Here is a 26,260-nt window from a genome sequence, read left to right as displayed (position 1 = left end):
CCAAACATACAGAAAATAAATACGTTCACTTGATAGTATATTATTCAGTAACTTCAAATGCTGATGATGAACATGGATATGTATGTTTTATAATAGTAAGTTACAAACACAAGAGAAAAACAAGCAGACAAAAAGCTATGCAAAAAAAACTAAATGGAAAACAGTCTACATGATAATTTTTTCTACTTTTAAATTTACTATTATGAGCATGTATTCTTCCCATAATGGAAGAGAAATAAACTTTTAATCATTTTAATATATATGACAGACAAAGAACAATTCTGTTCCAACTTTAGAGCCCTGATACACAGTGTAATAGATATTTAGTGAAAAGAGAGACCAGGGTGAAATGATGAAGCTGGAGGAGGCTTCAAGAAACAATGTAGGGCTCGCTGAGTACTTTGAAGGAAGAGTAAGATTCTATAAGAATGTGGAGCGAGGACATTTTATAAAGAGAAAGAACTTGTACAACAGCACATAGAACTGAACCATTTGTGAAACAGGATAATACTAGGTTGCTCATATGGTGGCTGTATAGATTAAGTGAGGTGGTGCACCCAGCATCATGTCTGGATGAAAGATGCACAGGAAATATTAGCCATCATGATGATGCTGACGTTGAGAATAGAAAAGGGAGATGGACTCAAGACACCAAAACAATGCACGGCAAACCTGTTAACAGTCTGGTTCCTTGAATGGAAATAAGGGTGCCAAACAGGCCTTCATTGTTTCTCACCTCAGAGATCAGAAGGAGGGTGCTATAGCCAAAGCAGGAACAGGCTGGGGAGCTGGCATGTAAGGGAAGATGATGAGACAAGTTTGGGACATTGGAATTAAAATTTTGGGTGGGTTATTCACCAAATAGTAGTGAATAGGGGGAAATCTTGTGGGGGCCTGGAACACAGGGAGAGTTCAAGGTTAGATTTAGGAATCATTTGCCCAGAAGCAAGCATTGGTTTTGATTGACTTGAACCTTGGAGATCACCTGCAGTTTAAGGTAGGAAAGGGGAAAAGAAGCCACCTAAGAGACAAAGGGAGAATGGTCATCGAGATGGAGAGCACAGCGAGATGTAATTGGCATCTGAAATAAGAAACGTGAGATTTTCTCAAACGTCATCAACTGCTCAGCCAGAAAAGTCTGAGGAGAGCTGAATAAGCAGTAAGTACTGAGAGAAGGCACCCAACAGTTGAATCACCTTTTGAAGCATCCTGCTTTCTGTAGCTTTGCATCTAATTGCAATACACTATGATGAAACCAGTTCACTCTGTTCAATTCACTGTTCTGTTCAAAGGAATGTCTTGACATTAAACTTGATACCTAAAGGCCAAGTGCTAGGGGCCATTAAATTAATTACCCCCAGAGCACTATATGTAGATCAGCAATTAGATTCGAGTAAGGGAGTTCATAATCACTTATCAGGAAGTGAAAAAAAAATTGTAAGAAGCCTTGCAAGTCAACTTAATTAGAATGAGGGAAATTAAAGATTTAATTCTCAAAGAAGCCTCAGTCCAAGTTTTCTTTCTCCTTTCCAAGGCTTTGTCATTTAGGGGTTGAGAATCTGAGCTGAGTAAAAGGCTGAGTAGAAAACAAAAAGGAAAGCTAGGGGCATGCTGGATAGGCAGGTTCTTCTCTAGCTCCAAAAACATAGCTGAGGTACCGTTTATCAGGCATTTTCTCTGTGCCAGACACTGCGCTAATATTTCACATCATTAATCGATGTGATCCTTACAGGAACCCTGAGGTAGGTAGTCTTAACATCCTAGTTACAGCTGAGGAGACAGGGTGAGGGAGGCCAAGCAGCTCGCCCAGCATCTCCTAGCAGATGAGCAGCACAGATGGCACATGTGTCGGGCGGTTGGTCCTGTTACAGTGGCTCTCTCATCTTGACACCTCAAAGGAAAATCATTTGCCTTTTGAGCAGTTCAGGATGGCAAAGAGATGCTGGCCACCAAAAAAGCATAAAAATTACAAATAACCAGAAATAAAAAGAATAAACTATTGGTAAACACAGTGGATTAACCTCAAAAGGATTATGCTAAGTGAAAGAGGCCAGACAGAAGACTATGCATATGAATCCATTTATGTGAAATTCTCAAAAGGCAGATTTTAGAAGAAGCAAAACTGTAATGACAGAAACCAGATGACTGGTTGTCTGAGGCTGCGAGAGGACAAGGACACTGACTGCCAAGGGGTAAAAGAACTTTTTAGCATAATGGAAATATTCTAGATCGTGAGTATGGTGATAGTAACTCAACTGTTTGCATTTGTCAAAACTCACCAAATTGTGCATCTAAAATTAGTGACCTTTTTATTATGTGTAAATTAGGTTTTAATAAAACTACCCCCAAATTCTATTTTTTAAAATTGAAGTATAGTTGCCTTACAATATTATATTAGTTTCGGGTGTACAACATAGTGATTTGATGCTTTCGTAGATTACTTATAATACAGTTATTATAAAATATTGGCTATTTTATCACTGATACTTTATATTTCTTAATCCTTTTCGCTTATTTCATGCTCCTCCACCCCAACCCCGTCGAGCTTCCCTCTGGCAACTACTAGTTTGTTTTCTGTATCTGTGAGTCTGTTTCTGTTTTATTACATTTGTTTGTTTTTTAGATTCCACATGTAAGTGAAAACATACAGTATTTGTCTTTTTCTGCCTCACTTATTTCACTAAGCATAATGCTCTTCAAGTCCATCCATGTTTTTGCAAATAGCAAGATTTTATTTTTTCTTTATAAATGAGTAATATTCCATTGTATGTATGTATAAAACACATCTTCTTTATCCATTCATCTGTCGATGGACATTTAGGTTGCTTCCATATCTTGGCTATTGTAAATAATACTGCTATGAACATGTGACTGTTTTTCTCTTGTTGCCTTTAAAATTCTCTTTAACTTTTCCCATTTTAATTATGATATGTCTTGGTGTGAATCTTGGGGCTCATCTTGTTTGAGATTCCTTGTGATTCCTGTACCTAGATATCTATGTTTTTCCTCAGGTTAGGGAAATTTTCAGCCATTATTTTGTCAAATACATTGCCCCTTTCTCTCTCTCTCCCTTTCTCCTTCTGGAACTACAATGCAAATATTAGTATGCTTGGTGTTATCCTCACTTAATTTTTTTTTTTGGTGTACTGATTGGGTGATTTCCACTGTTCTGTTCTGTCTTCCAAGTCACTTACGCATTCTTCTGTATCACCTAATCTGCTGTCGATTCTTTCTCTCTCTCTTTTTTCCTTCCTTCCTCCTTCCTTCCTTTCTCTCTCTCTCTTTCTTTTCCTTTCCTTTTCTTTTCCTTTCCTTTCTTTTCTTAACAATAGGAATAGCCTTTATTTTTTGCAGTGGAAAATGAAAGAGGAAATATGACAGCTCCAGCCCTTGGAGCAGTTGCTGCCCTCAGTGTTGTTGATTTCTAGTGTATTTATTATATCAGTTATTGTAGTCTTTATCTTTGGTTATTTACTTTTTATATTTTCTAACTCCTTTTTGAAGTTCTCACTGTGTTCCTCTATTCTTTTCCCAAGTTTGGTGAGCATTTTTATGACCATTGCTTGAACTCTTTATCAAGTAAATTACTTATCTCCATTTCACTAGGGCTTTTTCCTGGGTTTTATCTTGCTCTTCTGTTTGGAACATATTCCTCTGTCTTCTCATTTTGTTTGACTTTCTCTTTCTACATGAAATTAGGGAAGTAGTTACCTATCCCGGTCTTGAAGGTTTGTTTTTGGATAAGAGCATCCCTATGCAGTCTGCATGTGCCCAGTGGCTTTGATGGTGGGAGGGTGCAGGGATGGGCTGGAGCTAAAGCAAGCATGGGCTGGGGCTTTTTCCATAGTTGCCTCCTTGGTACAGGCAGGCTGGAGCCAAGAGCGAGGACTAGCGCTAAAGCCCAGCACAAGCCAGGGCTTCTCCCAGGCATGGCAATGGTGAGCCACCTTGGCAGTAGTGGGCCAGAGCTGGTGGGGCTAGAGCTGGAGCCCAGCATACACTGAAGTTTTGCCCGCAGCACATGAGGGCTGCCACCTTTGCAGGGGTTGGGAAGATTGAAGCTGGAATCTGGTGGGGACTAGGGGTGCTTGAGTGCTCTTGGCAGGCCAACTAGAGCAACAGGTGCTTTTTAATCCTCTGCCTCTGTGCTGGGACTAGGAATGAGTAAGTGTGCATGTGCCCACTGAGAGTGCAGTACTGGTTTCTTACAACCCTCTGGTTCTCGCAGTCATAAGCCACACTGGTTTTCAAAACCACTTAAGTGGTCTCGTCTTCCTGATGCTGGATACCAAGGCTGGGGTGCCTGATGTAGGGCTTATTAGACCCTCATTCCTTAGGGAGGACCTCCAAGTTTATGATATCCCCTTCCTATTTTGGGTCACCCAATTTGGGTATGAGTCCTGACTATATTATTTCTCTTCCCGTCCTACCTGTCTTGGTGTGGTTTTTTTCTTTTTATCCTTAGCTGAAGAAGAGCCATTCTGCTAGTTATTGGATTGTTTTCAGAAAGAATTGTTTCATATGTAGTTGTAGGTTTGGTGTGTTCATGGGAGGAAGTGAGTTCAGGGTCTTCATACTCTGCCAGCTTGCTCCTGCCTCCTACCAAATTTTATTTCTTTTTATTAATTTCCTTGAAAAGCTGTTACCTTTAAGTTTTGCTTTTAAATTACTAGCGCTATCTGTTTTAGTAAATAAGAATATCTTTGTAATGGAAAAATTTAAAAAACTACAGCGGTACTTCTGTAAACAATTTAGGACAAAAGGTGATCAAGTGAACATAGGAAGAACAAACACTAACTGCCCACAAATATAACTGTCTTTGGTCTCCTGGTGGAAACAACTTAAAATTTTAGTTCATTCAGCCAGCAAATATTTATTATATTGAACCATTTGAAACTGCCATTGTTGTAGTTCAAATATGGTTATATATTAGCAATTCCAAATGGTTCAGCCTAATGTAAAACAACTTCTGTGTGCTAAGATAATATTGGGAACTGGGAATATAGTATTGTATAAAATGGACCAAGGGCCCTGCCTTCATCTTGCTTTCATTCTGGTGGTCCAAGACATGACTAAGCAAAGAGGTAATAAATTAACAAAGTCATTCTAAACTGTGATAAGAAATAAAACAGAATAAAATGATTGGTACTTACTTGAGGTGAAGTGAAAGCTACTTCAGATAAGACCAGAAATGGTGAGATAGGAAGGAGGAAATCATTATAGATAAGGGAACAGCAATTTGAGTATCCAAAAAGCAGGGTAAAAATTCAGATAGGAGCTGTGCTGAGCAAGGAGACTTGTCATTAGTGCTTCTCAGAGAAGTAAACAGAAGTAAGCTTTGTAGGGCCTTGAGGGCTTTGAGAAGAAGTATGTATTTTATTCAAATTCAGAAGAAAGTCACTGAGGACTTTTTACCAGAAGGGCTAAAATAATTCAAAAAAAGTTAAAATATAACTTTATGACAAATATCATATGATATCACTTATATGAGTTTGTGGTTTATTTTTTAGATTCTGCATATAAGTGAGATTATACAGCATTTAACTTTCCCTGTCTGACTTATTTCATGTAGCATAATGCCCTCAAGGTCCATCCATGTTGTCACAAATAGCAAGATTTCCTTCTTTTTTATGGCTGAATAATACTTCTTTGTGTGTGTATATATATATACACACACCACATCTTCTTTATCCATTTATCCATTGATGGATACTTAGGTTGCATTCATATCTTGAGCTACTTCAAATAGTGCTACAATGAACATGGGAGTGTGTATGTCTTTTTGAGTTAGTGTTTTCATTTCCTTTGGATAAATACCCAGAAGTATAACTGCTGGATCATATGTTAGTCCTAGTTTTAGGGTTTTGAGGAATCGCCATACTGTTGCCCATACTGGCTGTGCCAATTTACATTCCCAGTGTAAAAGGGTTCCCTTTTCTCCACATCCTCACCAAACACTTGTCATTTCTAGTCTTTCTGATAATATCCATTCTAACAGGTGTAAAATGATAATTCATTGTGGTTTTGATTTGCATTTCCCTGATGATTAGTGATGTTGAGCATGTTTTTCATGTTGGCTGTTGGCTACCTGTATATCTCCTTTGGAAAAATGTCTATTCTGGTCATTTTTTAATCAGATTTTTTTTTGCTATTGAGTTGTATGAGTTTTTTTCATATATATTTTAGATATTAACTCCTTATCAGATTATAATTTGTATATATTTTCTCCCATGCAGTTTGCCTTTTTATTTTGTTGATGCTTTCCTTTGCTGTACAGAAGCTTTTTAGCATGATGTAGGCCCTATTTTAAAAAAAATTTTTGCTTTTGTTGCTTTTGGGGTCAGATTCAAAAAATCATTGCCAAGATCTATGTCAAGAAACTAGCCATCTATGTCTTCTTCTTGGAGTTTCATGGTTTCAGGTCCTCCATTCAAGTCTTTAATCCATTTTGAGTTAATTTTTTTGTATGGTGTAAGATAGGGGTCCAGTTTTGTTCTTTTGCATGTGGCTGTCCAGCTTTCCTAACAACATTTATTGAAGAGACTGTCCTTTCCCCATTGTATATTTTTAGCTCCTTTGTCATAAACTAACTGACTATATATGTATGGGTTTATTTCTGGGCTTTCTATTCTCTTCCACTGATCTATATGTCTGTTTTTATGTCAATACCGAACTGTTTTGATTACCATAGTTTTGTAATATAGTCTGAAATCAGGAAGCATGATGCCCTCAGCTTTGTTCTTCTTTCTCAAAATTCCTTTGGCTATTCAAAGTCTTTATGGTTCCAAACAAATTTTAGGATTGTTTGTTCTATTTCTGTGGAAAATATCAGTGAAATTTTGATAGAGATTGCACTGAATCTGTAGATTCCTTTGGGTAGTATGGACATTTAAACAATATTAATTCTTCTAATCCATGAGCATGAGGCATCTTTCCATTTATTTGTGAGGTATGACTTCATCTTAATTAAACTAATTACATCTTTTCAAGTAAGTTCACAATTCTGAGATGTTAGGGGTTAGAACTTCACTATATCTTTTATGAGGGGGTAACCTAGTTTAATTCAAACAGGGGCTGTGTAGATAGAGTTTTAAATCTTAAGTTAAGGCATCTCTTTTCAAATTTTTAATGCATAATTCCTACTTTTCTCAATCCTAATATCCCTAGAAAAGTTTCCTGCCAACAATGTTCCTTCCTTAAGTTTAAGGATTACCAATACCAGATGTTAAGTCAGCTAGCAAATCTGCAAATGGCAGAGGAGAAAATGCAAAGAAAAAAGTAAAGTTCTCAAATGCAGCTTAGAAAATAGCTAGCTTTTACTTTAAAATAAGGCAACATCAGAAACTTTTTCCGTAAGTTCTCTAACTTCAAAAATCTAATAGTGTTCATAGTATTGGAATCTATCATTTCCCATTTTGAAAATTGAACTATAAAGTCAAATACTAATTACACAAAACATTATTCTCTGCTAATAAATATTTGTAACAGTTTTGTCACCTCAAATAAACTCAAAGAAAATATTAACTTAAGGTGGCATTTCAAATGAACACAGAAGTGATGGATTACTTAATAAATGGTACAGGGACATTTGGTTAACCATTTGGGAAAAATAGATGCCTAGTTCACAGATTAAACTCCAGATTTTTAAAGGTTTATGTATAATTGAATTACAGATAGATTTTTTTAATTAGGTCAAACAAGTCATAAAATAACTATGGGAAACTAAAAGTGGATATTTACTATATTTTGGAATTAGGAAGTCCTGCTAATTATAAATGCAAAGATATAATCCATAAAAAGAAATATGAATTGGTTTTAAATACACAAGAAATTAAAACTATTTTGTATATATAAAAAATAGCATAACAACATGGAAAAAAGGTGTGTACTGTATATGACAGATAATATGCTTATATTTTTCATATAAAAACACAAATTGCTAACAAACTCATTCTCCAATAGAAATATGGCAAAGAATTTAAAAAGACAATCCACAAAAGAAGAAATACAAACAGCCATTAAACATATAAAAAGATGCTTGTTCTCATCTAAAATAAAAGAAAAACCAGTTAAATAGTATCTCTAAAGCCTTTTTCAGTTCTAGCACACTATGATTCTGAATACATAGGATTCAGTTGGTACATTTTTGCATAGATTTGCTGTTGAATTGATTTTTCCAGTGCAAAATATTTTAATCCCTATTATAAAGTTTAATTAAATCACTTAAATCTCATTTACCATATTTCTGATATGAAAATGTGGATCTTTTAAAAACCAACTTTACTAGGATCTTTTGGTTGCATAAGCCAGAATCCCAACTCAAACCTGCTTAAGAAGAAAATCAGCAGATGTCTACCACCTCCACACATTCCTACATCTTTAATATCCCTGTGTTTTGAAACTCTAAATGAACATGCTTAGAAATATAAGGTCAAATTGACCTAGTTCTTTTTACCTGCTGAGTATTGGATAGTTAACTTCTCACACTTAGAAGTAGAACAGCTCTAAGTAGAATAGACCTGAGGGCCAGCCATGGCCTCTAGAAACTTCCCAATAATTTAACCTTCCATTTTTGGAAGTTTCTAGAAGAAAATCTCTTTCCTGGCTAAACCTCTAGTCACATCTTCCTGAAACACCTTAAGAACAGCAACCATGTGTCTAGTATGGCTTATTCCTGTCAAGATTCAGGGTTGTAGGGCATTGTGATGGTTGTATTTTTGTTTACCCAGTCTTTTATCCCTTCTCCTCTTGGGTTCCTTGGGCAATCACCCTCCATGAATTCCAGGCCAGCCTGTCAATCACAGCATATTCACCAACACCGTGCTCCTACCCCCACTCCCCACAAAGGATTATGACACAAGGTGGTCAATCAGTTTTCCTAGGATTGGCTTAATGGATGTCAGGAGAGATGCTCTCTTCCCCCTAAAGTAGATAAACTCAAGATGAGAAGTTGGGCTGCTGGTGATCAAAAAAAGCCATTTGCCACTTTAACCACTTTGAATAAGAAAATGCCTAAGAGCTTTAAGCTTTTGAAGTGAGAATTAGAGAGTTCCTCATTGTACAATTCAATGAATCAGAATTAAAACATAGCCATTAGGTTATCATAGGTGGGAAAAATGGCAAAACTATAGAAATCTGCAAACATGTTGATTGGTTTGAGTTGCAAAGTGCCATCACTTGGCCAATGGTATAAAAAAGAAGGTTCAGGAGCCTCTGAACTCAGAAAAACAAAAACAAAAACATAATTCCAAGGGAATAGAAGAGCTAGCCTCAGCTCAGCTGCTCACTCCCTTTGTTACCTATGCTCATACCACACCTGGGACTTTATAAGGGTAGACTCATTTACTCGTGAATGCCATTTACAGGCAATTCCATCTTTAGATTCTTTGAATTTATCGCTTGCCACTAAACCACTGGTTTAGGATCACCTGGAAATTCCTTTCTATTCCAGGATTCAAGGCATGAATTGAAAGAGAATATTGTACCATGTTCAACAAACTAAGAGTAATAGTTTATACTAAAAAAGATTTCCTTAGTGGGAAGTCAAGATTGAAAACTAACACTTCAAAATCTTTCCACCCAGAGAGTCCCCTGTGTACCAACAGCATCCTTATCACCTGAGAGCTTGTTAGAAATGCAGAATCCCAGACCCCACCTGTGAGTTAGAATCCACATTTTAATAAGATTCACAGGTGATTCATATGCCCATTAAAGTTTTTGTTTTGTTTTCATTTTAGTTAGTCTAGCCACATTGCTGTACATTAGAATTCCAGAAATTATTCATCTTGTATAACTGAAACTTCGTGCCCCTTGACCACAATTTCTCATGTCTCCCTCCCCATCAGGCCCTAGTAACCATTATTTTACTCTCTGCTTCTATGAGTTTGACTATTTTAGATTGCACATATAAATGAGATCATGCAGCATTTGTTTTTCTGTCTGGCTTATTTTTCTTAGCATGATGTCTTCCAGTTTCATTCACATTGTCACAAATGGCAAGATTTCTTTCAAGACTGAATTATATTCCATGTATATACATACCACATATTCTTCACCCATTCATTTGTTGATGAACATTTAGGTTACTTCTATTTTTTTTACTATTGTGAATAATGCTGCATTGAACATGGGGGTACATATATCTCTTTGAGATAAAAATTTCATTTCCTTTGGATATCTATCCAAAAGTGGGATAGCTGGACTATATGGTAGTTCTATATTTAATTTGAGAAGCCTCCATACTATTTTCCATAATAACTATTTCAATTTACTTTTCCACCAATAATGTACAAGGGTTCCCTTTTCTCTATATCCTCATTGGCATTTATCTATAATCTTTTTGATAATAGCCATTCTAACATATGTGAGGAGCTCCTTGTGGTTTTGTTTTACATTTCCCTGATGATTAGTGATGTTGAGCACCTTTTCTTATACCTGTTGGCCATTTGTATTTTTTTTTTTGAAAAAGATCTATTCAGGTTCTTGGTCTTTCTTTTAATTGGGTTATTTGGGGTTTTGCTATTGATTTGTTTGAGTTCCTTATATATTTGGGTATTATCTCTTTATCAGATATATAATTTGCAAATATTTCCCCTAATTCCATAGGTTGCTCTGTTTTCACTCTGTTAATTGTTTCCTTTGCTGTGCAGAAACCTTGTAGTTTGATGCAATCCCATTTGTCTATTTTTGCTTTTGGTTATCATAGCCAAAAAAGTCATTGCCCAGATCAATGTCAGGATGTTTTCCCTATGTTTTCTTTTTGGAATTTTGTGGATTCAAGTTTTACATTTAAGTCTTTAATCTATTTTGGGTTGATTTTTGTGTGTGGTGTGAGATAAGGATACAATTTCATCCTTCTGTATGTGGATATCCAGTTTTCCCAACACTATTTAAGAGACTATCCTTTCCCCATTGTGTATTCCTGGCAGTCTTGTCAAAGATCAGTTGACTGTAGATATGTGGATTTAATTCTCTGTTCTCTAATCTGTTCCATTGGTCTATATGTCTGTTGTTATACCAATACCATAATATTTTGATTACATCACCTAAATGAGGGCCAGGGCTTGAGGATACAGCAGTAAACCAGAGAGGTCAATTTATTAATTTAATAATGTTTGTCATTTAGTGTAATTTTTTGTGCAAAATTATTATTTGGTAGGTTCTTTTCATTTAACATATATGGCATATTTTATTCCCATTGCATAGGACACAGCCAATGACTATACTGTTCAATATTATCATACATATTATATTTTTCTCTTCATAAAATACATTATAAATCTTGGAACATGATCCCTAGTTGCAGTACTTTCTATGGGGAAATTCTAGTCACTCTTGAGCTTCATACTTACGGCATAGTTTACAAGTACATATCACAGCAAAAGTGAAAGGAAAACTTTCTATACTTCTCCAAATATTTCATAATTCCTATCACCAAGTGCCTTGGATGTGGATAATACGGGCTCAATCAATATTTGTTTTTGTATTTTTAATTTTTTAACTACATCTTTCTCTCCTTGAATTCTTGAGCCCTAATGAAATGCTCTGATATGGTTGCAAATTTTCATGTAGAGAAGCGAAGACTTATAAAAGGGCTGATCATGGCAGCATAATTTATGATAGCTAAAAATAGAAAGCATTTTAGATTTCAAACAAAACATGAACAGTCAAATAAATCACAACATAGTCAAGTACCAAATATTACACAGGTATTATTAACCATGAGTCTAAAGAATAATATCATAGGGAATATGCTCATGTAAAATGATAAGTAAAAAGTTTTTAGAAATTAAGAGAAAAAAATCAGAACGCAAAATCACATATATAGTGCATATATATATATATACATAGTTATATAAATATATAAAACTATATATATATAGATACTAGTTCTTTACTACTTTGCCTAGTCTATGGACTAGTATTATAGGCATAACCTGTAGCTTATTTGAAAGGCAGACTCTTAGGCTCCACTCCAAACCTATTGAATCAGAATCTTCAGGTAATTTTTGGCACATCAAAGTCTGAGAAGCATTGACTTAGGGAGCAGCATTAGGCCACTCTATCTACAAATCCACCTCTCCAAATACACATCTAGTGTCTCCAAGGGGGGTTCCGAAAGCAAAGACTGAGGCACTGGGGTCAGGTGGCTTTACTTCTCCTTTAATATCCCAAGGGAAAAAACGGTCTTTGATAATGGTTATTGTTTTCATGTTATGTCAAAGAAAGTGATGAAAGGTGTATTTTTTCACTCTTGCAATCTCTTATTGAATATGCCTTTTATATAATCTCTGCCCATTCGTTTTCCTTTCTGCTCCCTCCTGTCCTTCACATGCCTCCTCTCATATCTAAGAAGGCTCAGGGAGGATACCCAGCATCCCAAGATTAGGAGAATAATTGTGTCCTCATGTGCAGCAATGGATACCACCACAGAAAGTAACATACGTGCTCTCCTATCCCTTCACACTAGGATGCAGGCATCACTGTCCCTCTTGACCACTGTCCCAGTGGCCACTTTGTTACAGTGCAGACCTTGCTAACATGTCCCATCCTGGTACACTTGCGTAAAACTTCCCTCTGACCACTGCCCTCATGGTTAGGCCAGTTCACCTCGGACCTAGGCCATGATTTTCACTGCTTTAGATTACCATGTGGGGCTCCACAAGGTCATTACCCATATTGTGGTTCCTAAATCAGGTATCTCTGCCCACTTAGTTGCTGGTGTTCTCAGGTAATTCAGTGCAATGCTCTGGGCCACCACAAGAAGTGCCTTGAACTTCCTGTCCTTTGGGTTAGCATCACCAGTCTTTTCCACACTGATGATACCACATGTCTGCCAAGAAGGGGAAATGGAAGAGGATATGGGCTTAACCAGAAATTAGATAAGGGTAAAGGGATTTGGGAACATCTCTCCTGAGAGTTTCCTGTGAAAAAAAATTCTGGCTATCATTCAAACATGGAGTATATAATACAATAGAAAAGCAGAGTAATGGGATTTAGGAGACCTACTGTCTTGTTCTAGTTCCCTGTGTGACCTTGGGAAAGTCAATCTTAGACCCTCAGTTTCCCTCTTTATAGAATGATGGGTAAAAACATTTGCCCAACCTATTTCCAAGCTCTGGTCAAGTTCAATGAGACAATATTTGGAAAGAGGCTTTGAAATCTGTATGATGTAGTATTAGTGTCAAAAATATGCAGCATCATGGTAAGAAAAAAGATAATCGGTGCCAAAACTGACCTCAAAAAAATCTCACACTTGTTTATCTGGTAGAATCCGTGAGTTGATATTTTATACAAGGTCAAGAGTAAACTTGGAGACTGGTCTAGACTAAAAACCAACAGTGTATTAGAAAGTGGTACACAGCTGCTACTAGGTAGGGGAAATTGAGGGCATCGAGAAAGGAAAAAAAATTCTCAAACATTTATGCAGTTGTTCAGATGCCAAACATAGGAGATTTTTGCATTTCATTATATACATACTTTCAATCTACATAGATTTGGAGCAAAATAAACACCCTATATACAATATAATGGCTTTGTTGATTTGGTTAAATTAGCTGAAGGCATTGTTGACTTCATCATTAAAATTCATTTCTCAATGTTCTTTAGCTTTATTGACTCTTTTATCAATTTTCTTCAGTTCAGTCCTCATTCCTTGCCTCCTGTCTCTTTCAATTTCCTATCTAAAATGTTCCGAAGTAATTATTATAAAAGTTGGAGAAAGATGATGAACCTTTTTTATTGGCAAGAGATGAACCTTCCAAACTCATTCTCAGCTCATCATCACAGCCCCTAGATTATGGAGTGGAAATTCATATCTTAAGAGTGCCTCAGCTTAAGCATGCGGAACAGATGTTTCATTTCACAAGTTTTCCCAATTTATTATGCATGATATCTCTATCTGTGTGAGAGGAACACTGCTTTGGGGAATAGGCCCTTCCGTTTTCCCCAGCAAGCTGATGCATGGAAATGGGCTATTGAGTCAGCTTCTATTTACCTCAGGAGAGGAGGTTTTCTGAATGCTGTTTGTTTTTCTGCAAGGACATTAAGGGGAAACAATCACAATTCCCATACTCTCCCCTCTACACATGTCATTTCCCTACCAGGAATGCATTTAATTGGATGCACCCATCTAGCAAGGCATGGCTTAATTTCACAACTTTTGTGAAATTGATGAACCCGACTCATAGCGATAGCTCTTTCTTGAAATGGATAAACTGTTGGTGTTATCATTTGCATCACCATCATTAGCAATGTAGGAGGGACAAAGATGGTACTGGGTGGGAAAGTGATATTATCTTCACCTCTTCATGTTGCACTGTAAGCTCCGCGGTAGCAGAAACTATTCTTATCACTCTTTGCCACCCCTCTCAATGGCTAGCATGGTACCTTTCACATGGTTAGTGTTTAAAAAGGATTGCCTAGTCAGTTATGTAAAACGGCCTTGCTAACTTTGGTATCCTAACTTTGTTCTTGCATTAGGGCTAGAAGACAGGGAGGAGATAAAATAAGAAAGTGAAAACCAATCCTGAAAGCTATTGGAACCAAGAAAGGTAAGGAGCAAAGTTGGCATTATAAGAAAAGCACAAACCTATAAAGGGATAATCCTCAGGTCTGAAGGTCTCGTTTCTCTTCTGGTCTAGACACTCACCCTCCTCTTCTTCTCTTAATTCTCTTCCTTCCCCACAATGATTCTCCAGACAACCCTGAATTAAGTCTTCTAATTTCACCTACTTAAGAATGTCCAAGCCATTTATACTCAGACACTGCCAGTGGGTGGGTCAATTGATATAACCCTGAATAGAAAGCAATTAGGAAGAACATACCAAGAGTTTAAAAAGTGTGCATAACCATCATCTCAGTAATTCCACTTCTGGGACTCTATCCTAATGGAAAAAATCCTCACTCTGAACAAAGATGTATTCCTTAAATTTTCAATACAGCTTTATTTATACAGAGATAGGAACAATCCAAGAGTTCTACAGTAGGAGAAGAGGTAACTAAATTATGACACAAGGCTCTTGCTGGAATGTTGATTAAAAAGTTATTTTAAAGTATGTTTTAAAAGCATTTCAACCTATTTTATTTTTAAAATTAAGATATAATGAAGTTGACTTTTTGATGTGACCAGTTCCATGAATTTTAGCATCTATATAGATTTGTATAACCACCACCAAAATCAAGATAAGAAACAGTTGCATCACCCCCAAAAATCTCCCTGTGCTATTCGTTTGTATCATGCCCTGACCCCCTCCCCCCAGGACCTGACAATCAGGACTGTTTTCTGTATTTATAGTTTTATCTTTTCTGGAATGTTACATAGATGGAATTATCAATATGTACTTCAGTCTTTTGGCACTGGTTTCTTTCACTCAGTATGCCTTTGAGGTTCATCAGTGTTGCTGCACATACCAATAGTTCCTTTCTTTTTTATGGCTGAGTAGTATTCCAATGCATTGATGTACCACAGTTGACCTATTTACCCATTGAAGGATATTTGGCTTGTTTCCAGTGTTTGGTGATGAATAGAGCTGCTATACACATTCATGTAGAGGATTTTGTGTGAACATAAGTTTTTATTTCTCTAGGGTAAATACTTAGGAGTAGGATTACTGGGTCATGTGGTAAGTACTAACTCCGTAAGAAATTGTAGGTCTGTTTTCCAGAGCTAAAAGCATTTTTAATAGTAAGGAGAAGTGCTGATGTTATAAATTAGAAAGTAGGAAATGAAATTGCATATACAGGATAAAATATGCATAAGAATAAGACTGGAAGGAAATATATCAAAATGATAAAAGTGGTTGTCTTGCTGTGACTGGATTGTAAGTAGGCTTTTTTTCTTCTTTTTCTATGTAAACTTGATGGCCCTTGCCATCACCAGGCATTGAGTAAAAACATATCAAATTTACAGTAATTATACAAATCCTAGTGCTCAGAGGTCCCGTTCCCTCAACTGTGAATACCTAGTCATGTCCAGAGACTCCCCTCTGCAGTTTTTTCTTAGGAGCAGAGCTGTAAAGTCAAAACAGCTTCTTGTATCTCTGAAACTCCTCTACTGTGATGTCTGAGGGCTCTATTTCCTGTCCTTCTGTTGCCCATTGTGCTGTGTTACCCCCGACTTGAAGGCTGTGCTCTGGAACCTTCCTCAGAACCACTGACCTTTGTTTTTCTTTCCCCTTGGCCACCAGGAGAGCCCCTGCTTCTTCTCTGGTGGGTCCTGGTGACACCTTTCCTTCTATCATTCACAGGCCTGGTAAAGTGAGCGAGGGGAGGCAGGGGAACACCCTAACACGGTTCCCTCCCTCTGACCACTGTCTTGCTGACACTACAGACTTGAGTCTCACTCAGCATTTTCTCAAAGGGGCCAATGCCTTTCCCTCCATTCCAGCCTCCAGAAAGAACCTAAGACTATCAGGCAGTTCTGTCTGTGAGGGAAGCCCACTGTGGACCAGGACAAAGTCTCCCACAGGACTTCTTACCTGGCTCAAATCACCAGACAGGCTTCAGCAGCCACAAGCTTCCAAGGCAGGCAAGAAGCTGCTGAGCATTCTCTGGCAGCGCACCACAGGCCTCTAGGGGGCAGTGCTGTCTCATGCCACATGTTTATCTCTGTGCAGTTTCACTCCCTCAGCTCTCTTCCAGCCAAATTATCCCTGCAGCAGTGTTTTCCAAATATTTGATGAGTATGCACTACTTTTACAATCAGGAAAAATAAATCACTAATAATCTGAAGAAAGCAGAGAGTTATTTAAACACCAAAGCAACATACTCACTCACAGAAGGCATTGCCTAAAATATAAAAATAGCTTCCATTTTATAGTCTGCTTTCTAGACCATTGCTTTCTCTGTTATCTTTTCTCATGATTCAAAGCCCAAAGTTATGTGTCCTTTAGTTAAGTTACTAGATTATATGGCTCTTGATTTTAATTTTGCATATTTAAAATAGCATTGACCACCAATTTTTAAAACTTCTAAAATGATTTTAGTAGTATCCTCTAAGTTTCTCAGGGGAAACTGAGAGTAATGATTGTTCTCTTTCTATTGTGCAGAGATAGCAGAGAACTAAAGAGATGGCTATTAGTCTTAGTTCTTAGAGCATTTATATATAAATGCAAAATATTCTTTTAAAAAATTCTTATTGAAGTACAGTTAATGTACAATATTATATGTTATACCTGTATAATAGAGTGATTCACAGTTTTAAAGGTTATACTCCATTTACAGTTATTATAACATATTGGCTATGTTTCCTGTGTTGTACAGTATAAACTGACAGCTTATTTTATACATAATACTTTATACCTCTTAATCCTCTGCCCCTGTATTGCCCCTTCCCCTTCCCTCTCCCCACTGGTAACCACTAATTTGTTTTCTAACAAATTTCTGTTTCTTTTTTGTTATATTCACTAGTTTCTTATATTTAAAATTTCCACATGTAAGTAATATACAGTATTTGTCCTTCTCTTTCACCTAAGTGAAATGAAAATATTCTAATAAGTGAAAACATAATGTTACCAATTTATACACATAAGAGCATGAATTTTGAGTCTTTTGAGTTGAACTATTCAACTTAGGTTAGTTCACCCATGCCCTCACTGTGACCACCCCTTCTCCCACCACTAGGGATGATGACCTATCAGCGGTGTGGCTAGGGAGAAATAGGCTCTACAGAGTTATAGGTTGGATGTGGATAACCAGCCCTGCCAGATTCTTAGACAGAAACCAACCCCACCAAAAGGAAACTTAACTCATTCACCAAATATTTATAGAGTGCCCTCTATTTGCCAAGCACTGTTCCAGGTGCTGGGATATAGTGGAAAATCGCATAGGAGAAATTCTTGGTCTCACAGAGTTCACATTCTGGGCATAGGTGGGAGATAGCTACAAAAGAAAAATAAGAAGAGTATCCTTTTGAGAATTAAAACAGGATAGAGACTGACTTGTGGGGGCCACTTTATGGTGGGGCGGGGGTGGCAGGGAAGGCCCCTTTGAGGAAAGGTATTTTAGTTGAGACCTGAATGATAAGAAGCTAGCCTTGAGAGGATAAGAGGTTCGAGGGCATGTTCCAGGGAAAGGAAACAGCTAGTGCAAAGGCTGGAACAAACTGAATGAGTTTAAGAAACAAAAGTAGGTGAGAGTGGCTGGAGTAGAGCAGCAGGGAAGAAGATGAAGTCAGAAAGGTAGGCAGGATCTAGTCAAGTAACAGTCTTGTGGGCCAAGGAAAGGAATTTAAATTTTATTTTAGTCCAATGAGAGATGTGGAGGATTTCACATAGAGGAATGAAATGATATAGGTTTTTAAAAACCATTCTGACTGCCATTAGGAGGACAGGCTTGGGAGTATGGGGATTATTTAGACAGCTCTCACAATAACTGAGGCCAGAGGTGATGAAGTTATAAAGCAAGAGTGTTGTCAGTGAAGGAAAGGGACTGAGTCACTACATCTTTTGGAGATGGAGCTGTTTGGATTGGCTGATTTATTGGATATACATGGTGGGAGGGGCGGGGATGGAGTTGGTGAGTCAAATGACTACTCCTGGCTTTTTAGTTTGAACAACTAAAAGGATGGTAGTTCCATTTCCTGAGATAAGGAGACTGAGGAGAGCATGTAGAACTTCTAGGGGGAGAAACTAGTGTTGAACATATGGGCCTACAAGCCAAACCTTTGGGTAACTTCACACTTGTCCCTCTGCAGCTGCTTGTTGGAAGGGTATGATCTGGCCAGCAAGCATTCTTCTGAGTAAACTGATCTGATGAAAGTTTTACCTTGAAGGGGAAAGCCAAGGCTGGGATTAAGATCTAAGGTCAGCAACCTGTCACACCAACAAAGAAATGTTTGTTAAGGTGATCAATAGATAAGCCTCCAGAAAGAGTAGCTCCTTAAAGTGGCTTAATTCCAACTAAGTAGCTATTTCTCAATTGGCCCCCAACCTCTTGGCAGAGCTTTCTGATTTTTTAAATAACTATTTATATTTATATATATTATATATATTCACATGAATTGAAAACACATATGTAGCATGAATTCTAAATATTTATTTTAATGTTTGAACATCCCTGAAATTTAAATAAATGAAGCTTTGAGTTTCCATAGAGAGAGAACAAATATTTAAAAATAAGAAGTCTGAGATAAAGGTTAAAAAATGGTAAAGCTGTAAGTAGCTCTTAAATGCATAATATTTTCATTCCGCAAAATCTTAAAATGTAAATAAATGCTTTAGCTTTTGACTCCAAAGCTGGAGAATTTTGTGTGTTTTGAAGAATTTTGAAGTGATGCATTTACTCATAGAGATCCTGAATAATCATAGTTCTTACTCATACTTACCTCCTCTTCATTATTGTGATGGCTTCTGTTAATCATTAAAAAGATCCTTTTAGTAGAAAGGCTGCCATAGCTTCGATTTACTTTTGGGGAATAAGATCTTCCCACTTCAGCAAGCTGTTTTCATGTTGGGGTCCTTACAGAGAATCATAGTCTCTCAAAAATTGAGGGATCCCCAGTTATGTCCTTGAAGGAATAGAAGATTCAGGAGTGTGAGGGTTGCACCCAGCCACCAGAGTCTTACAACATATTTGAAATTCTCCAAAGCAAGTACCAAGGGCGGATCTATCTGAGCATCATCTTCATCTCCTACTTATTTCCCCAGGGTTGCCCACAAATTCCTCTACCCATCACAGGAAGAATGAACTTTGGAGAAAACCTGAATGTTGAATTTAGGAGTATATTTTTTGTAGCTACATTCCATTTGAGCAGCCTGGGCAGGGGCCAAGGAAACCCATCTTGTAGAATATGCATCATTCATAGAACATAACTGAGAAACTCTGTTCCAGGACTACCCAGTATTAAAATGGCCTCTTGGGCTCTACACTAACTGGTTCCCCATTCGTCTCCCTACCCTTATTTCCTACCATCCTCTCCCTGGTTCACTATGCTCCAGCAACTCTGGTCTCCCTGTTTTTCTTCAAAAACAGAGACACTTACCTTGGGGCCTTCACATTTTCTGGTCCTCTGCCTGAAACACTCTCTCCTTGTATCTATAGAGCTTGCTCCCTCACCTCCTCTAAGTCTTGGCTCTAAAGTCACTTTTTTTTTAAGTCACTTTTTTGAAAAGGTCTATCCAGACTAACCCCATTCAAAATCACAAACTTTCTCTCCACCCACTCTTACCATCCTCATTATCTGGCTCTTTTTTGTTCAAGCATTTATCAATCTCTAATACATACTATCATGTACACATGTATTGTACTTATTGTTTATTGTCTATGTCCTCCCACTAGAATACAATTCCACAAAAGGTAGGTAGACTGTTTGTCTTTTTGTTGTTCACTGCTGACTCCCCTGGGCCTACAAAAGTGCCCAACACATAGTAGGCTTGCAATAATAATTGCAGATTAAATAATTGAACAGAAAGTATCTGAAAAACTAAGGCTTGATATGGTCCCTTCTCTCAATACCAGCACACCCATCCAAGGCTCCCAACACTGCTGACCTGCTGCCACTCAGTCCTCAACGTGTCAGTGCATGGCCTTATGCCCAATACTTGCTTGGTCCATAGGCTATTACCAAACCAACCTTGAGTCTGCTCACCTGACATACAGCAAAGCCAAGCTACTGACACCAGGCTGTGATGAAGGAAAGTACAGCTTTAATTGCAGGGTGCCAAGCAAGGAGAATGGGCAGCTAATGCAAAAAGACCCAAACTCCTTGCTGGCTTTCAGGGAAGGGTTTTTAAAGATAATGTGAGGGAGAAGGTCTCTGGCTTTGTGATAAGCTCATGTACAATTCTCTGATTGGTTGATGGTGAGGTAACAGGATGATGTTTCAGGAATCTCAATCATCAACCTTCTGGTTCCAACTGGTCTGGAGTCTACGTGCTTGCGGTCAGCAGCTTTCATCTGGTAGAAGTCTGGTTTCTGTAAAAATAACTTGGGAATGTGCATCAGATATTATTATCTATGTCCTTCAGAGAGGAACTAAAAGTCCTGTGACTCTGCTACATGGCTGTTCTATTGTTTAAATTGTTACCAGTTCTCCTGCCCAACTGCTGTTTTTTGTCTCTGCATATTGTTACCCCTGTGATCATTAACCAGACTTTTTGAAACTTAGGGAAGGTTCAGGAGACTAAATTTTTTCCTTAAGCAAGAGATAGGGAACATGAAGAGCTCTGTTATCAAGAAAGACTGTCTAGAGATTGCTTGGTTTCAACTCTCCCATTGCAGCCCATGACCCAACCCAGCCACACAATGTCAGCAGTTTGTTCAAATCTGAAACTCTTCAAATTTCAAAGTCCCTTTTCAGTCTATGTCTGTCCCCTGTGTTCTTGCTCCTGTCCACATCACTGGAGGTGTCCTCCTCTATCTTAGTCGGCAACACCCCCTTGGGAAGCCTGGCTGTAGGGTAGGGTGCCAGTCTTTCCAGCTGCCCCTTCTATGCTCCCTTCCAAAAGGAGCTCTTTTTCCTGTGAATATTTTAATGCCAACCATTAGAGGGAAATAGACCTAGGATAATAAAAACAACCAGCAAGGAATTTAAAAGGTTATGAAACAAAATTTTCAAGTTGTGTTTTCTCATTTGTATTTCTTGACTCCTTTTTGAGATGTTTATGTAGAATCATCTCTTTTCCTTATTGCCTACTTTTGGGTGAAAAGTATTTTCAGAATTTCTCAATTGTGTAAAATTGTAATAGAAAACATTTATTGAGCAATTACTATGTGCTTGGCACCATAATGCCCCTCTGAACAAATTACCTCATTTAATCCTCATAACATCTCAGTGAGGTTGATGCTGTCAATCTTTCTGTTTCACAGAGGAGAAAACTAGAGTTAAAAAAACTTAAATATACTCCCAAGTTTACATAGCTAGTAAATTGAAGGTTCTAAGTTTAAACTATGATTTATCTAATTTGAGGATTCAAATTTTCAACTACTATAAAATATCTCTGATATATATATATATTAAGCTAAAAAATGCTATTTCTGAAAAAAATTTTTTTAGCATCTGGTGCCCTATTTTAATCCAGTGAACAAATGTTTTATTGAGTACAGTCAATGTGAGAGGTATAGTCTAACCACTGGGGAGTCAGAAGAGCAAACAGACATGGCCCTTGCACTCATAGAACATGTTTCTTCTTAAAATCAAATTCTTGAAATATGTACCAGTAGACTTTAGAAGATTTATAACCTGTAGTCAATCATCCCATTTCTAAAAATAAAAATAATCAAATAGATACAAATAATTACATATAGAGATGTTTATCAAAGTACTATTTGTAATAGTTGCAACTGATATGTCCAATAGTAGGTGAATCATTAGGTAAATTGTGGTACATTCATACATTAAAATATAATAGTCATTCATGATAATGTTTTCAAAAAATGTTTATGTTATGAACAAATACTTAAATTATAATGTTCAATGAGAAAAGCAAACTACAAAACAATCTGTTTAGTATGCTTTTTTAAGTATGTAAAATAATATGTATATGACATTGTTTAGATAAATTAGTGCAAACCGTATGAAATTGACATTTTTGTAGGTCAAAAGGATCAAATATCAGTAATCCCATAACAAGAAAATCTGAAAGTAAGTAAGTCAAAATATTAATGGTGATTGTTTCTTGGTGATGGGACCATCAGCTCTTTTCATTCTCTTCCTTTTATTTTTCAGCATTTTCCGATTTTCAACAATGTACATACATTACTTTTCTAATAAAAACATTATTGTATAACAAAAAGAGAATAAATGTTCCTCTTTTGGCCATGTTACTAAATCATAATGCTAAATGTACTCTGATTGAGTGCATGTAATCCATCATGTCAGTAACTGCAGCAAATGTAGCAATGGACTGAATTCCATTTTATACACACTACAATAAAGATTCAGCCCAGAACAGTATTTCAGGGTAGCAGTCTGAAGCAGGGAGCTGGTTCAGATAAAATAAATGCCAGATTTTCTATACTTCACAGTAATGGGAAAACGACTGTTTTATACTGACTGCCTTAGAGGCAGGTTTCTAAGACCTGACTCATATTTCCGAGAAAGTCACCTGAATTTCTTATTGAGATCTCCAGTGCTTCCAAAATATTAAATACACACACACACACATATATATAACCAAAGAAAAGCATGCCATAAATTTCTAGCTCTTGTAGATAATGGTGGCAAATTTTATATGCTGGAAAGAGGGTGTCTTTTTTTTTTTTAAATAAAGGATGATCTAAAATAACTTATCAATCCTTTATCAGCCAGTGTTGATGAATAGTCTTGTCTGTTAATATAGCCAGAAACAATGGAAAATTATATGTTTAAGTAAAATAGCTCTTCCTTTTCAAAATTTGATAAAACTGCTCCTTTTACACTTAACTTTTAACTTTAAATAATACATTATATATACATTTTAGTGAGTGCTTACTTTGTGCCAGACACTGTGTTGAGATGCGGTATGGATCACTGAACAAGACTGACACGTCTCTTATAGCCTAGTGGCAGAGACAGACACACATGCAAATAAATGCAAAATTATTCATTGTGAGAAGTGAGATGAGAGCAAAGAATGGGATGCTGTAAGAAAGAATTAGGCTGAGAAAGAATTGGACTGGGAAGAACTTGAAATCTAAATTAGCACAGGATGATCTCTCTGAGAAAGGGACATTTAAACAGGAGGATGGGCAGAAGGAAAAGCTTCCCAGGGTTAAGAAAAGATGTAGGAAGGCCATTACCCAATGAAAAAGAGCTAGAGGGACTGAAAAAAGTTGAGTGTGCCTAGAATTTTCTCAAGTAAGGCAGAGAGAGTCATCAAATGGTGTTACAGTTGAGGTAAGCCTGGGCCAGGTGATTCAGGAGTGGCTAGGTCATGTTAAGGATTTATCCAAAGTAGAACAGAAGTCTGCTAAAGTATGTTAAACAGAGGATGGTATGATTAGATTACTATTTTTAATACATCATTTCACTGAAGTGTGCTACTGGATTCTGCTGGTTCTACTATTCTACTGGATGTAATTCTATGATGTCTGAGGTTTGCTTTAACATACTTCATATATAAAGAAAAAAGAAAAAAGGATGAAAGTTGGGGGTGGGTAATAGAGGAAATAAAATTGTCAAAGTGTTGACAATTGTTGAATCTGTGTGATAGGTACATGGGAGTTTACTATACTCTGATTTTGGGATATGTTTAAAATTTTTCATGATTTAAAGTTATTTCAAAAAAAGATTAAAGAATGTACTTTTGGCTCCGAAGTCATAACCCCAGTTCTGCCACTGTGTGGTTTTGGGACAGTTCTTTTCCTTCTGTATCCCTTAGTTTCCACATGTGTGGGATAGTGACAATGATAGTACATACCTCATAGGCTTGTTAAAAGGTAAGTGCAGTAACAGCAGAGTCTGGTTCATAGTCAACTCTGGGAAATGTTAACTGTGATTTTAGTATTTCCTCCGAGATAATATTATATAGTTTTTAAAAATTCATCCTTATGTATGCAGGGAGACCAGTTAAGGGCTATTGCTGGGATTCAACAGAGTGGCAATAGAGCAACGGAGAAGTGAAGTCCAGGCTGCAGATGAAAACCAGGGACTCACTGGTATATGGTTGCTGCTTAAAACCTTGTGAAAAGCAGGACTCCCTGAGAAAGAGTTCTCTGGGATTTTTGACATCCTCTTCCCCTCACCTCCCCCCCCCCTCTTTTTTTTTTTTTTTGCCATGGACCCCTTTGGCAGTCCATGAAGCCTAGAAACTCCTCAGAATTCTATGAATGTTTTGGGGAGACAAATTTTTACCTCAGTTGTCTTAGGGTTTTCTGCTGGGCCTGCGAATTAAACCGACATAACATAGATTAATAGGAGAAAAGCATATACATTTATTTAATATAAATTTTAAGTGAAACTGGAGCTCTCATAAGGAAATGAAGACCCAAAGAATCAGTTAGAGTTGAACACTTATTTACAGAGTTGGACAAAGTTGTGAATTGTGAAAATGTGACAAGGCCAAGGGGAATTGAGCTGGGGTTGTTAATAGTGGGAAAGTGATGACGAAGATGAAGATTAGTTTACAAGGTTGGTTTGTACAGATTTCTCTTGACCTCAACTCCCCTTCCCTGGTGACAAAAATGTTTTTTCCCTGCTTTGGGGAGGATATCTCCTATATGGGGTTTTATTCTCTGCTTTCAGGAAGAAAAAGGGGGAAAGTCAGAGAACACTTTGCACCTACTATTTCTCAAGTGCCTTTAGCTCAAAATAATCCTTATACCAAAGTGGTATATTTTGGGGTGGCATATTCTACCGTACTTCACATACACAAAGTAAAATTGATTGGATAACAAAGAAAACCAATTATACTGGAATACAGTTATTAATAGCAAATTTTAATATAGTAAATCCTAACAGCCATCACAGTGACAAAGTTACAGTTCCTGCAGTTTCTACTGTGCTTTGTTGCCTACCTTCATATTGGAAGAAAATGAATTTTCAGTTAGAGGTTAGTGAAAATGAACATGTAAAATTTTAAGTGCTATCTAAATTCATGGACCCAGGTTAAGAATAATTTTGAATGAGAAAAGGGCTCCGTATTCAGAGGTGCTGTTTAGACTTTGTTGCTCACTGGAGTTGAGTAGCGCTATCTTCCGCTGTAGGCAAAAATGAGCCTGTTCTCCACGACGAGAATGATGGCCATTCACAATGAAAATCAGACATGAGAGAGTCTGCAGTACCAGAGGGAAAGACACAGAAACTGAGATGTAGCTGCCTGAGTTTCCTTTAGAGTTCCAGATTTTGATCCCTCGTGAGACCGAAATACACCTACAGTTCTTGGTGTCCAAGAAATACCCCTGTGTTCTTTTAAGGACTTAATTTTTTTAGAGTAGTTTTAGGTTCACGACAAAATTTAAAGGAAAGTACGGAGATTTCCCAAATACCCTCTGCCTCCAACACGTGCATAGCTTCCCCCATTATCAACATCACTCATCAAGTGGTTCATTTTATCATAATTGATGAATCTACATTAACAAATCATAATCACCCGAAGCCCATAGTTTATATTATGGTTTTCTCTTGGTGCTGTATATTTTATGGATTTGGATGTATATATAACGGCATGTATCCATCATTATGGTATTATACAGAGTGTTTTCACTGCCCTAAGAATCCTTTGTTCTCCACCTATTCATACCTCCCCAACAACTCTTGATCTTTATAGTTTTGCCTTTTTCACAGTGTCATATAGTTGAAATCATACAGTATATAGCCTTTTCTGATTGTCCTCTTTCTCTT

General features: G+C 37.2%; 1 long non-coding RNA gene across 2 annotated transcripts in view; it reads left to right on the top strand.

The window, feature by feature from the left end:
• The window catches only part of LOC116282434 (uncharacterized), an 85,455-nt gene that overhangs the window by 44,254 nt on the left and 14,941 nt on the right, over positions 1-26,260 (top strand). Inside the window, exons 5-6 of one of the 2 annotated variants that reach the window (XR_012077473.1) lie at positions 14,482-14,552; positions 24,479-24,542. This is a non-coding gene — a long non-coding RNA (uncharacterized lncRNA). Of the gene's footprint in view, positions 1-14,481; positions 14,553-24,478; positions 24,543-26,260 lie in introns of those variants that run through there. The other variant, XR_012077472.1, reaches the window with a different exon arrangement.

This window comes from Vicugna pacos, chromosome 11, assembly GCF_048564905.1.
Source record: "Vicugna pacos chromosome 11, VicPac4, whole genome shotgun sequence".
NCBI lineage: Eukaryota > Metazoa > Chordata > Mammalia > Artiodactyla > Camelidae > Vicugna > Vicugna pacos.
The sequence above is the reverse complement of the archived record's forward strand: the minus strand, read 5'-3'. Positions and strand labels throughout refer to the sequence as shown.